Source organism: Periplaneta americana, chromosome 16 (assembly GCF_040183065.1).
Source record: "Periplaneta americana isolate PAMFEO1 chromosome 16, P.americana_PAMFEO1_priV1, whole genome shotgun sequence".
Lineage (NCBI taxonomy): Eukaryota > Metazoa > Arthropoda > Insecta > Blattodea > Blattidae > Periplaneta > Periplaneta americana.
Genome location: NC_091132.1, coordinates 181,462,386 through 181,477,379, shown reverse-complemented (window position 1 = coordinate 181,477,379; position 14,994 = coordinate 181,462,386). Strand labels below are relative to the sequence as shown.

Below are 14,994 nucleotides of genomic sequence, written 5' to 3'. Positions count from 1 at the left end.
CATAAAAATATTTGTAATAATGATATTAAAATTATTTAGTAAATATTTAACAAAGAGAGTACTTTAAGCTTTTAAATGAACTTTTGAAAAAAAAATTTAACATCAACATCCTCGGAAACATGACGCTTTAAAGGTTGCATTGTGCGACATTTTTAATGAATTTTAACATGCAATATTTTAAAAACATGTGGACATAGGAGGAAATAAAAATACACTTGTTGGTTTATTAGACCCATAGAGTTGGTAAAAAATGTAGGCCTAAACGCAATCAGAAATATGAAGGTCAAAATTTGTATAATTTTGTGCGATTTGACGTGGAATGACTCTATAGTCTGTGCAATTCGAACTGGCGGCTCAAGGTCAAGCAATGGACTGCATTTGTCATACGTGCTTCTCCCCACTCCTGGACCGTTCTCCTCAGGAAAAGTCAGCCGGACCAGCTGCGCGGCATGTTAGAGGGGAAGGGGATCAGCCAGAGCTTATGAGAAGGATTACAGTGTGGAGGAGACGAAATGACCTTGATCCGCCAGTTCGAAATGCACAGACTATAGTTTCATGAATAGTGTTGCCCTCTTAAAAGAACGCCAAGACGACTTCACATGAGCTGTAGATATAACCTAAAAAAAAAAAAACCGGCTGCCTTAGGCAAAGTCCATTTCGGAAGACTTCGTTTGATTCCGTGATAGCGTAAGTTTACACGTGAACGAATTTCTAATGCACGACTCCGCTCTGGTTTTCCTTTGTTTTGTTTGTTTGTAGATCAAGTGTTATAACCAAAGCTCGGAAGTTGGGGACTTGTGTCTTTGAATGTGGCTAAGCGACCGGACTTCAATGTCAACAAACTCCCGCTTCCAGCACGGAGGTACTGTCAGGTCTGCTATAAAAGTGGTTCCTGGCTGGAACAACATAATGATAATATTATGATAGGTTGAAACATCTAATTTTATAGCATATATATAAATAAACATGCAAAATACATCAAATTTACAGTTCTGCTCTGTAAATTTCATTACAGTGTATGACTACATGCCTTCGAAGATTTTCGAACCCATAAATTCTTCGTCTGTTAGTTAAACATGATTTGAAACGAAGGAAACTTATTTCCACGTCACATGAAGTGACGGGAGCAAACTTTAATTTTTTTATTTTATTTATTTTAACTAGCTACCTAGTGAGTACAAATTGCATTTATAAAATAAAAATGTTTCTAGCCACTACCGTAAGAGTCAGGCTCGTGTACGGTGTGGTCTTGGTGAATAATATAACATAAAATTTACAAGGACAGTTTACTAAATACAGTAATTAACTTAATTCAAACCAATAAGTACAACACAAGAGCAAGAATAAAGAAAGGGAAAACGAGAGAAAAATACACATTTAATATAAATTGACAACCCGACAGAAGCCAGTAATATTCGATAAAAATATGAATATAGTCGATAGAAATAAAAGGTAAAAAAAGTACATTTGTTACTATTATATATCATGGATAATTTTACAAAATTCTTTTTTAAAAGTTTCAATTTTAAAAAATTTCAAATTTGGAAAATGGTTTGAAATTTTATTATAAAGTCTTGGGCCTAAATAAAATACTGAATATTTCACTGTCACTGTTTCCTGTTCGATTTTCAGCAGATCTCGTATCTGAGAAAGATAAGTATATCCTAAATTTTTCTCGCAAATAGTTTTCAATTAGTGTATCACTACTAGGGAAGGTCCCTCTACGACTTGATCCATGGCTATGGACAAATTCTCCATCAATTTAAAGGACTGCAATGTCTTTCAATGAATGCCCGTTTCCTGCTCTAGTTTATGTGTGGTACAACTTACTAGATATAAACTCTGCATTAGAAGAAAATAATGTATCTCCTCAGAATTCCTCCACGAAATTCTGTACCTAAAATTTAAGAAATGCATTTTCAAACTTCCATAACACCCATTCGAATAACACGTATTTTATATTTCCTCAAACAGACCGTTTACCTGTAATTCTCTTAATGTCACTGGCTTCGACGTGACACAGTTTATTCTTTCGTCTTCTTGCCATTCGATGTGACCACTTTCTTAGTACAAACGACTGTCCCTGAGCACTTGCAGCGTGAGCTTTGTGTACGTTATGCCTGTAACCTTACTCAAGCACACGACACACAAGTCCCCAAGATCCGAGCTTTGGTTATAACTAATCTATAACAAAGATATATTCAAGGGAGTAAATTAGGTGCAAAATAAACATCCTTTCCCTAGTCGTGTGAACCAGGCGCTGCCCGAAGTGGATTTAGAAAAATTCACGCTACAGGAGATCGTTATTATTTGTGTCTAAGGCTGTACTATTGCTAAGAGAGTTGAAAACTTCATTGAAGTCGGTGGTTGAATTTTGGAACAAATTATTTTGAACTGTTCAAACTATTGATAATTATTATCATTTAAGTAATCAATAAATGCAATCAGTACGTTAATTGTACGTATTTCGTTCATGGCTCTGTAAGGCTTTCAATCAATAAACGTAATCAATAAATCATTCGTCTCTCCTTCATACCTTCTGCAAGATTTTTTTGCGTACCATTCAACATTCGAACAGTTGTATCTCTTCATTCATTGAAAATTGGATACATGTTTTCATGAACATTTTTACTCGGAATGGTCCATAATACCACCTCCTAAAATATTTTACTGTTCCTCCTGTTCGTCACCTCTGTACAGTCAGAAAATAAAATTGAAGTGATTACCGCTACTAAAGTAATGGCCATTTCAGATTTCTACCATTTTCAGGATTTCTCCTCAGTTTCGAAGCTAAATTCAAAACATTTCAATCAAAAGTAAATCGTTCTTTCTAAAATTGTGCACATTCGTGCAATAAGAGGTAATTATAAACTGGGATATAAAACACTTTTATCAAACTTCCAAACAATTGAACGTTTCTGGTAAGATAGTCCACTCCTATAACTGAACTGCAAACTGATCTCTATGCCCGATCCAGTCTTTTAATGTGAAGTGTATGAACATGTGCCTAAATGTCTCAAGCATACATAATATAAGAATGAATCAAGGACTATATAATCCAACTTCTGATGTAAATTGTTTCATTATCCACTACACACGTCACTTACGACACGTCACATCACATAACGTCACTTATTTTGCATTTTGGTTTAGTTAAATGTAACACATTTGAGAAGATGGCCGCCTATTTTCTGTTTTTCTTCTGCGCTGATATAACACTGTAAAGATACGTTTTCCTCGGTGCGACTATTGCGATGATCGTGCAACGATAATCGTTGAGCACTATTTCTTTGTATTTTCTATGGAGCCGTTTTCCTCCGAGCGACTGCCGCGACTCTAGAAAATACAAAGAAATAGTGCTCAACGATTATCGTTACCTTAAGTACAGGCTTTGCTCTTCATTTCTCAAAGTAGTCATTTCGGATAACATGAAATATCTAAAGCTGTGGCTTGTAGGCACTAAAAAAATGAAAAATATACGCAGTCAGACAGTAAATGCACTATTGGCACTAAAATACAAAATAGGCTGTTAATAGGCATTTATTACAATTCAATTATTATTTTAAAATTAATCTTTGTCATGCTCTTTGCAATATGTAATGCTCCTGTCGTCGAGAAAATAATGCACAACAAGTTCTGGCTAACATGTACACCTATTATCAGGCAGTACATCTCACTTGACGATATGTGTCAGAGGAAGAACAATTTATTGTCTATATGCATCTAAAGTCTGATTAGCGTAATATGTAGCTAATCGGCGATGTATGCAATGGAGGGGGAAAGGAACTGGTCACCCTACCCCGTTATCTCCTGAACTAGTTGTCTCATAAGTGGTGTCTTGTTGGTATCACTTGTGAGGTTGAGACCTGTCTTCGGAGAGTTGACTAAACAATAACAAGAACAACAATATACGTGTTTAAATTCTGCATTTCAAAGAATGTTCTTTTATCACTAAATGTTCTTAAATGTAAAATAGCATATTACAATGCAAGGTCGGGAAGTGCTTTTTACAAAATCTAGGAAAAATTTGAAAAACGAGCAGAACGACTTTTTCAATTTATGAGATATTGTAATGCACTTCACAAATGTGTATTATACAGTTTTTTTTTTGCACCATAGTATATTTTGAAAATAATATTTTTAAAAATATTAATATACAGTAGCCTACCTACGTACATTAGACTACGAACAGCTGACCGATTCTCAGCAAGAAGTTTGTCATAGGTGTCGGTAGATGGCAGGAGTAGTTTTAATTACAACCTAAGAGCAATAAATTATTTGTAATATTTCAACATACTTATCGAGGTTGGCAACTCTCAATTCAGTAAAATCAACTTTCAATAGTAGCGGCCGTTTGCTGTAACGATGAAAAAACACACTATCCTGCAAAACATAATCTTTCAACACCACAAGACGTGAGTGGAACATATGAAACACGTAACCTGATGTGGCTTCAATCCCTCCAATTTCTGCACCTTTCTACGTAGTATAGCCGCTATTTAAATACTGTATCTCATCCCAAATTTTGTCTTAATATCTTTTTAATCTTTTCCGTAGCACCAGCTCCAATATTTCGTGACATATTTACTGAGCGTGGCCTGGACAGGGTCTTTAATTTTTGTCAATTTCCCAAAAAAAATATTTCAGTGCATTATTTTGCAGCTTATTGCAAGGAATATTTTCTGAAATTATTGCATCCCACATTTCTGCACTGTTTTTTTCTGGTTGCGATCATCTGATGAAGTTGAAGAAATGACTGCTTTGATTTTTGTTTTCTAGTAGCGTAGCTTTGATGGCCTGTTTTACTTTTATGTTGTTAGAGATTATGATATTTTCTTTTTCCACATTTAATCTGAATATAAAAATATCCATGAACCTTGAATTCATGTTCTGAGTGATGGAAGTTAGATATCTCACAACAAAATGCCAAAACCTCACAACTTACCTCTTTACAACAAGTCGCAGATGACCTTGCTGTTTGCTATAAAATTAGGATCATTTCTATCATCTGATAAATATTTCTGGCAACAAATTATTAGACGATGTTTGCTTTGGCATTGTTTTTGCTTAAAAACAATTCTCGTTGTTTGTGATTTAATGTAGAATCCGTACCAAGTTCGCTTATTTCGTTCAAATGACACAAAACTCGCAATCACAATGAAAACTATGAAATGAAATAAAACTACAATGAACTGCTATTTTAATTACGTCGAGAAGAGCAATGATGCCACATTCTACAAACTTAGTTACCAACTACGGCACAATCTGATGATGTGTTTAAGCAACGTGATTTTCTTTGTCATAGAAACGAACTAAACATCCGCCGAATATATACCCACAATACTACTTCAATTATATTCCTTTTTCAGTTACTTCTTTGATAATGGGACGCAGGAAAGGACTCATTCTAAACTAAGAAAAATTTTAAAAGACCGAAATTGACATTTATAGGCGTCATTATCAAAAATAGGCACTTATCACCGAAATAGGCAATTTTAGACATTACAGAACTTCTGTATCTGAATCTTAAGGTTGGATAATGGATATTTAAAGAGCCTATAACTTTGAATAAAGGAATAAATTAGGCAAAAAGGACAAACTCACAGTTCTAGAAATACCTCAGAAGTGAATGCTTCTACCATTTTCTTGTCGTTAGGGGTTTGGCATATGCTACCACGCTTAAGGAATTTTACTAGAGGTCCAACCAGCTGATTAGTTTCCTCGAATTTGTGTTTTTTTGGTCTATGCTTTTATACTTCATAAATCTTCTGTACAATAGACCTCTTCTTTAAATTCATATATTCCGAACTGAAAAACAGAACAGTTTACCGTTTTATATGAAGCAGTGGCCCATGAGAAATTCTGGGGCTCTTTTTTTGTATTTGAAAAAGTTTTTGTCTTGTTGGCTCACACTGCACAAAGTCAGAGAATAATCTGACTGTTAAATATTTGTTGGGTTTAAATGTTGTAATGACATTTTACAGAAGATTTAATAATTGAAGGTATTAAAATAAAATTATAATGCAAATATTTAGGAACAGTAAAGAAAGTACTCAGAGAGCAGAAGTCAAACTGAGAATGTCGAAAAAAAATTATCGCTGCTATGAATTCCATCCTTTGGTGCTAAATGTAACCAACAAAATTAAACTGAACATATATTATATTGTAATACAATAATATTGTGAAAAGTATTTTGACTCAACAGTCATGAAGTGTGGCAACTTACACAATCTATATGCCTACAAAAGAATTTGAGACCAACAGAGCTGGATTTTTTTACGAAGATCGTCTAGAATATCCAAACGAGATAGAGCACAAAATGAGAAAGGAGAAATAACGAAGGTAGATGGAGACCTATAATTGTGGAACATATGAGAAAAATATAATATATGGTATGGGCATGTTCACCGTATGAAAGAAGGAAGATTACCCGTGAGCGATGATATGGAAGTCGATAGAGATAAGAAGAATTAGACCAAGAAAGAGTTGACATGATGGAGTAATGAAGGCGATGGAAAGTCTTGGATTGGAGTTTGGCCAGTGGCTCGACAGACATAATTGGAGTTAGACAGCCGGAAGACGGAGGCAACCGGTTATATTATGTAAGTTGTGCTACCATCGTTCGAAGAAGATTGGTTTCATTTCACTCTGTAATATAAAGGTAAATTTAGCATTGTTAAGCATTATATACCATTGCGAAATTTTCTATTATGCAATAGTGTGGGCTTACATATACATAATACATGTATATAGCGGGGTCTTACTATGTAATTAATAGACTTCGTTGAATTGCCACACGCAGCATGCAATCAGATTGTCGATGTACGGTAGTATAGAGGAGGTGGGCGACCTCCCGGTCTTGTAGTATAAGCAGTTCATGTTAAGAGATGTGACCGGTCCAAATAGATAGAGCAGCTACAGCTAATGTATACCTATGTGAGCACTTGTTTTTGCATTACTGTGGTTGGAATAGTCAAAGCTTAACATTTGTTCAGTGCAGGCAAGAATTCAGTCAAACATACTACAATGAGGCCCGATTGTATAAACCATTTAATCTTAGCTCAGAGGTTAAATTGATCCTTGTTTCAGCTGAACTTGGAATTTTGTGTTGTATAAAGTCTAATCTGAGATTAATTTGTCTCAAACTAAAGTCAACTTTGACTGAAGAAATTTCTCCGATTAAGTTAGATGATCCAAGTTCAGTTATTTCTTTTCTGTTTGAAATATACGAGTGACAGATTGTGCAAATAAAATATCCATTATTATTAATATTAATAGATATGTTAGGTACATTTATATATATTTCTTTCAATTTCTTGCCTTAATACACAAACATTCTTATATTTTATAAGGCTCTATCGTGTTCAGCAGTATCAAATAACATAACCTATAATTATATTATGTTTATAACAATCATTAATTATTAATGGATATGATAGGTACATTAATAAATGTTCAATTAACTGTATTACTAAACGAAAATTGTCGTTTTATAAAGCTTTATTATGTTTAGCAGTATCAAACGCCATAACATGATAACAACTTGGAGAACAGTCAGCCTTCTTCTTATTGTCCGCCATTATTTACATTACACAAAAAAAAAAAAACAGTGTCTGCAACAGAGTGTACGGAAAGTCGCCAAAAAGTAGTTGTAAAGTCGCTAGATTTCTCATTATCAACAAAGAAAGCTTACATTTTGTCACTATGGGGTGCTAAAAAGGTCACTAAATCCCTATTTAAGCAATATAAAAGTTAAAAGAAATTGTTGTTGAAAAAGAGTTAAAGTCGCTAGATTGGCAACACTGAACAAACCTGTATAACATGGTCCGCGCATCACGTATTTCACCTGTTTATGCGATGTTGCCAAATCATTTTCACGTGAACTTAGATTGCATTTGAACCAAGGTAATTTGATCGCAGAAAAGTTTTATACAATAGAAGAAGTGTCTGAACTCGGTTCACTTTTCGATCTTCGATCAAAGTTGATCTTTAGTCAGGGAGTTTTATACAATTGGGCCTGAGAGTGTTGCTGTTCCAAACAATTTCCCCTGGAATACCCTTATCCACGCAGCCAGTCTTGACCCGTTGGGAAACGTGGTTGGATGCTTTTAATTATTATGCAGAACATTACGGCAAAATAATGGAAGTAATTGATGCATTGGATAGCACAGACAGTTCCGCTGTTGCAGCTGTAAAATCATTGCCTTCTGAACAGCTATTGGAAGATATTCTGTTCATTGATTCTAGTTTTAAAATCGTGTCCAAAAGCATCATCCTTTTAGAATCGTCTGAACTACAACTCTCAGAAGCCCTTAATACAATGGATAAAGTATCACAAATCGTTATCCAAAATAACAATTCAATAATTTTAGAAAAAGTGAAATGAAAGTTGAGAAACATTATTGCTAAAAATTCTGCCTATTCATAACTTCGTATTATAAATGATGTACTATCAGGTCACGACAAGACGTCTGAAGTTGGTGTACTAAAGAGTAGCGGCTTTCCGTTCTTCAAATATGCACCTATTACATCGTGTGATGTCGAAAGTAAATTTTCCCAATATAAAAACTGTTTAAGTGACCATCGGAGGAGGTTCACTTCGCAGGCGCTCAAAATGTACGTAACTTTTCACTGCAATGCACATATTCAAGGATGAAGAGAGTATATGACATTAAATTTTAAGAGAATATATATCTCACTACAAAATAATTGTGTATTTACATGTTTAGACATAGACACTTCAATGATCATTCATTCTCGTGGCAATCCCACGAAGTCTAGTAATTAACATCTTCGGTGCCCAAAAACTTATTCTTTACATTTCTAATCCGTTGTAGCCATTCCTATCATTCCAGTGCCCTTCTTCTAGCCTAAGGGTTCTCAAATTGTGGTATGCATACCTCCAGTGTAAAAATAACCAATCCTTCATTTGAGAGTAGGCAGTATGCAATATCGCCAAACGTCAGTTTCTCAATTCTATTGTTGTTTGGCTTCTGTTTTTTTCTAAAACCCCCTCCCACGAAAAAGACAAATGCTCATATTTCCTTAACTTGAAAGCTTTGTTAACGGATGATATTCGTCTCAATACTGAAGTGTGCTGAGATACAGGAGTAATACAAGTATTTGAGAACAGAGTTCGAAACTAGGTGCTCACAGATCCTAATTCAAAGCTTTGGTTAAAAGTTCATTTTTACACGTGAAAAAATTTGCATTCAAAGACTTTTGCTAAAAAGGGTTAACTGAGCTTAGTAATCAACAGTCAAGAGGTCTGGATATTTTATTCATAACGATTTTGAGACTGCTTTTCTAAAATAAACTTGCCTACTTTTAGGTTCAAAGACAAGAGGAGTACCTAGCATTGGTTATAAATAGTGTTGTGGGATTTAATCAATTAATCGATCAATTTCTGTTGTAAGATTAATCGATCAAAATATTTAATCGAATAATCGAGTCGATTAAAATTAATCGGTTGTAGTTGATATTAACTATTATTTTGTTAATACAAACTCATACTAAAATTCCGACAATATTTCTCTCTCGGAAATTGCTTACTTAAAAGCACAATAATAGGCCTCTACTGTTATTTTCTAATTGTAAACCAACTAGCGTAGGGAAAATCTTTGCACAACACTTCAGAAAGAGATGGAGATATGAGGACAGTGACCTAGTCTACCTGTATTGAAAGTTGAAACACAATGCGAAACCCTTATTAAGTTTTATGGTTTTCCAAGAAAACTTCCACCTTGTTGTCAGCTCATCTTCATAGCAGAGAAAATGTAAATTCGAACGAAGAGACAAACACAACGCATTTCGAAGGTCTAACATGTAAACTCGTCTGCCTAGCGTTCATTTCTTTACATTGGTAACATGTAAACTCGTCCGCCAAGCGTTTATTTATTAACATTGACAACATAGGAGCCATTTCAGAAATTAGGTAATTATAGGTAATTATTTCCGTCGGAAGAATTTACAGTTTCCCATTTACCCCTCCTAGCATATGAAATACATACTTTTCTGGGATTCGTTCCCCTCATCCCTTATAAAATAGCCATGTCTACACTGTATGCAAGTGAGAGCGTAACTACCTTCTTCTCTTTCTAAAATCTGGTAATTCGATTATAATAGGAGTCAGTCTTCTGTTTCGACCGCTGTAGTTTTTCAGTTGCAGTTTCTGTACTGAGTTTGTATATGAAGGTTGTGTGTTTACTTTGATAAAGAAAAAAAAATCAGTTTTCTGTGGTTTGTGGAAAGTGTAAACTCCATTGTGTCATATGAGAATTTGAGAGGTAAATTCGGTGAAACGTTTGGATTTAAATTGAACGATCGTGGAGAAGTGCTTGACAGAAAAAATGTTTTTTCCTGTTTAGTGATGCAGGAAACATTGTTACTAAATGTAGAGCGGCACTTAATTCGGAGCATGTGAATGCATTCACATGTTTAAAATCATAGATGAAGCAGTATTAACTAGATGAGTCTTCATACTTTTTGTTATTTATGTTTGTCTCAAAAATTCCCGGAGAAATTGACACAATAAATTATAAGCCTCATAATAAATATGTTAGGAAGTAACTAAAATAGTTGTTTTGTAATATAACGATACAATATATACAGATAACACAACATTTAATACTTTTGCTTATCACCGAACACAATAATTATGTATTACAGTAGGCTATATTAAAACATTTTTTCAACTCCATCAAAACTCGATTAATCGATAATCGATTAAATTCAAATAGTTAATCGATTAAATATTTTGATCGATTAACATCACTAGTTATAAAGCAGTACAATTCCTTGTCTTTGACGACATATAGGTAAGAAAATAGTTTTTAGTTGGTTATTTAAAGACACTGTATAAACTATAAGGTTATTTAGCTTCGACGGAAGCTGTGATAGCGACATGGTATTTGGCGAGATGTGGCCGAGAATTCGTGATGTGATTACCTGACATTCGCCTTACAGTTGGGAAAACTTCGGAAAAATCAATCTAAATAGGAATCGAATTCACGAAGGTAAAAGTGTAGTTTTCTTTCTTTAGTGTTTTTGAAGAACAAGTATAAAAACTAAACATGATCTGAGAAAAAAACTTTCAAAAACTGTTCCTGACGTTAAAAGCCTAGTATCATCATCAAATCAAGGCCATGCATCTCAGTCAGATCATATAAGTTTAATCATTAAAGTACCGTACTTACATTAATGACAAATCCATGCATTTATTTGATATATGTTACTTGAATCTTCAATACAATGAAACAGTGCGACAGGAAGGAAGTCTGAAAACCCCTGTTGTCCTCCCTTTCCCCTTTATTCTTTGTTGAACGTCATATACATTCACTGCTCGCCTTCTGTGCCCGAGGTTGCGGGTTCGATCCCGGCTCAGGTCGATGGCATTTAAGTGTGCTTAAATGCGACAGGCTCATGTCAGTAGATTTACTGGCATGTAAAAGAACTCCTGCGGTACAAACTTCCGGCACATCGGCGACGCTGATATAACCTCGCCAATTGCGAGCGTCGTCAAATAAAGGATAATTTTTTTACATAGGCTATTAATATTCACGTGATGCGCGGTCTTCTCTTCTTCATTTTTCCAAATTGTATCGGTTCTAAATTGTAATCTTTCTTTTGTATTCTATTAATATATTCATACCATTCAAGTTGTTTTTATTTGCATAATGTTACATCAAATTTTGTACTCCCATCTTTTTCCGAGTAACTGTATTTCTAATTTTATATTATTGATGACCTCCGCCAATAATCCATCTCTGCTGCCAATAATTTTGCATTTCTTTCTGCCTTCCAGTTTCAAATGGCTTATTTATATGTAATTATACTTCTAACTATTGCTCCAAATATGGTAGTCTATAATACTGAGTTTTTCCGAGCGGATACCATATATTTTCAGTAGCTACAGTATAGCTAATCTTCCTATATTATTCGATTCATTTAATTCTCATGTTTTCATTCGCTTATAATTTAACAACTAAATATTTCTATTACTAACTATATTTAATTGAACCCATTCCATCTTCTAAAATCAAATCTTGACAGCATTTTTATTAAACATCAAAACGAGTTTTATTAACAGAAATAATTTAATTAAATTTGTCTATTTAATTTTGTAAGTACTGTGCTTTATTTTTGGAAATGTTTTATTATGTTTTGAATGAATTATTAGGAATTATGCCTTTTACAGTCTCTATTTTCAAAGCTCAGCTAATCATATTTAGGCTGAAAGTAAAAAAAAAAAAAACTCTACGTAAAGTGCCATTATGTTTTAATGCTTTCGGTGCCTTACATTCAAAATAAATCAAGAGATTTATATATGGGCAATATGAATTAAATGAAATGTGATTCTCCGAAATATGTGAAAAGTAATGTATAAGGTTCGGTAGATAGGAAATACCATGAGCATGTATTATATTCTTTCGCATATGAAGTAGGTACTTTTCTTTTATACAATTTTTACCCATGTCATTTCATTTCACTCATCCATTATCACCATCTCAAAATTTCTAACCTTAGAAATAATACTAAATAAAGAACTATCGTTATAAACTACTGAGTCTTGAGAGTATAGTACACTATACCATACTTCATACATGATTATGATATAAGTTGTCTGTGCAGATACCCGAAGTCTAGTATAATATACCTGCATTTGTGCCCTAACTGTAACCCGCACAATTTTTTCAGGATTTTTCCTCATGTCAGTGACTTTCTTTTAAGCGTAGAATTATTTTAAACTTTGAAAATAGAACAACAAATTAAATTACATAGGTTAGGTCAGATACAACAGTGTTCATGAATGATATAGTTATATGCAATAGAAGTAATTTAATACAGTTATATGAACACTTTTTAATGATTGAATACAATTTTGAGTCTTCCTTAAGCTACGTTACGCGGTCGAACATCTGTACCAGCGTCGAGGTACTACCACTGAAGATGGAGGAGCATACCTCCGAAACATGTCTGGTTTTTAACCGTTTTTAATTTTATTCAATCATTAAAAAGTGTTCATATAACTGTATTAAATTACTTCTATTGTATATAACTAGAACAACAAATGTTTCAAGACTCAGGAGAATAAATATTATTTAATTTTAAATTATTTATTATTGAACCTAAGTTCATGACAAGTGCTTGTGAAATGTCATATCACTTGTATATCCTGTGAAATTTTTAGGAAGTAGCTGTTTTAGATAAAGATATGATAAATTAACCATTTCTTTTAAATTTAATCCATCTTCTTTTAACGCAAGAATTTTATTCAGGATAATAACACAACAAAAAGTTTTCGGAATGACTTCATAAACACAACACAACACTTCGATTTGTCTATTCCACACTGCCACCCACGAAATAATCTCCTTGGGAGATGATACACCTGTCCCAGCGCTGTTGCCACTGCTCGAAGCACTTCTGAAAGTCTTCGTCTTTAAACAGCTCCAAAGCCTTCTGCGATTTGCGTTGCATGAAAGTAATATCCTCGTAGCGGTGACCACGAAGTCTCATTTTAATTCCGGGAACAGAAAGAAGTCAGCTGGAGCCAGATCTTGAGAATAGGCGTAGTGAGGAACAGCTGAGCAGATATCCTATTCTTTGGAAAAACTGGCGGACAGAAATGGCTTCGTGCGTGGGCGTGTTGTTGTGATGCAGGAAGTAGTCACCAGTCCTCTATTTCTATGGCCGTTTGCGTCTCACATTCTCCCTCAATCTTTGTAACACTTGTTTGTAAAACATTTCATTCAGTCTTCGACCTCGTGGACAAATTCCTGGTGAACAATGCCTTTAATGTCGAAAAATAATCATCATTGACTTCACATTGGATCAAACTTGTCTGCCTTTTTTGGGCGTGGAGATGAAGGATTCTTCCATTGGGAAGACTGTTGCTTTGTTTCTGGATCGTATCCATAAATCCATGTTTCATCGCCTGTAATAATCTTCTCCATAAACTGTGGGTCATTTTGAAGTTGTTCTTTAAGATCTGTGTAGGCCAGGGCCGGGCATAAGAGCGGCTCCATTTAATCGGCCAGAGCTGCTCTCGCTCCGCAAGGCAAGCCGGAGCAGAACGCTCACGCAGTGGCGGACTCACATTACAGCTACCTTCCCTGCATTAATATAACAAGAGCCACGGTTGTTCTATTCATTCAGTCTGTGGGTACATAATAGTTTATAAGGATATTACATCAATCCACTGTACAGTACAGGCTTCATAACACTCTTATTAATTTAATGAAATAAACTTCGCTCTATGCAAACACACAAATCATTAGGCTTATTTACATAACCCATACGCACATACTGCAATCTTCTCACCACGGTTCTTCGAGATAGGTGTATGGCTTCCACTTCCCCTACTTGCTGTGGACAGAGTTCATCTGCCAGTATAATTAAACATCGCTTGATGAATTTACCTTCGTTGAATGTTTTCAATTCCTTTGCAATTTCGTGGCAAATTTTGTAGCTAATTCTCATAGCCGATTCACTAAATGCATTATTATCATCCTGTTAATATAATATAATATAATATAATATAATATAATATAATATAATATAATATGATCTGTAACATACCATACTATGATATAACATAATACTTGTATAATTTAAAATTATATATTACTAAATGTATAATAACTTATAATGCAATATAAATATCAAATAGATTCTCTGATATAATGTGCCTGAGAAACATTTTCTTTAAGTTGTTGCATTAATTTATGGCGTTCATTACCAACATATTTGTCATATTCAGTAGCATGTTGTAAAGAATAATGTCGTTGGATATTGAACTTCTTAATCAGTTGGAGTGTTTTATGACAAATTAAACACTGCTAATCCACTGCTCTCTGCGAAAAAGAACTCCTCCTCCCATGATACATTAAAGGCATTGGGAGTAGCGGACTGCTTTATTGTATAAGCGGAAGCTCCGTCTTCAAAGTTCGCCATCATACTGCAGAGTCACCACTGCACCGACACTGAATAACG

General features: G+C 34.4%; 1 protein-coding gene across 4 annotated transcripts in view; it reads left to right on the top strand.

The window, feature by feature from the left end:
• Window positions 1-14,994, top strand: part of LOC138692167 (2-acylglycerol O-acyltransferase 1-like) — an 85,544-nt gene that overhangs the window by 45,973 nt on the left and 24,577 nt on the right. The window contains exon 1 of one of the 4 annotated variants that reach the window (XM_069815206.1): window positions 6,643-6,661. The exons of the other annotated variants lie outside the window; for them this stretch is intronic. The gene's annotated coding sequence lies outside the window, so the exon portion shown is untranslated. Of the gene's footprint in view, window positions 1-6,642; window positions 6,662-14,994 lie in introns of those variants that run through there. 4 annotated transcript variants of the gene reach the window in all.